Source organism: Vombatus ursinus, unplaced genomic scaffold (genome assembly GCF_900497805.2).
Source record: "Vombatus ursinus unplaced genomic scaffold, bare-nosed wombat genome assembly UNPS02015099.1, whole genome shotgun sequence".
Classification (NCBI taxonomy): domain Eukaryota; kingdom Metazoa; phylum Chordata; class Mammalia; order Diprotodontia; family Vombatidae; genus Vombatus; species Vombatus ursinus.
In genome coordinates, this window is record NW_020954877.1 from 1 (window position 1) to 268 (window position 268).

Sequence of the window (268 nt, forward strand, 5' to 3'; positions counted from 1 at the left end):
ACAGGTACCCTTCAATGCATTAACATTGGACTCCTGGCTGTTTCATGAACAAGGTACTCCACGTCTTGGTTCCAGGCATTTTCCCAGGCTATCCCCCAAGCCTGAAATATTCTCCCTCCTAACCCAGCTACTGATCTCCTTGCTTCCTTTAAATTCCACCTTCCACAGGAAGCCTTTCCCTCTCTTAATTATTTCCTATTTATCCTGTACATAGCTTGCTTTATATATTTGTGTGCATGTTATCTCATCCATTAGATTGTAAGCTTTT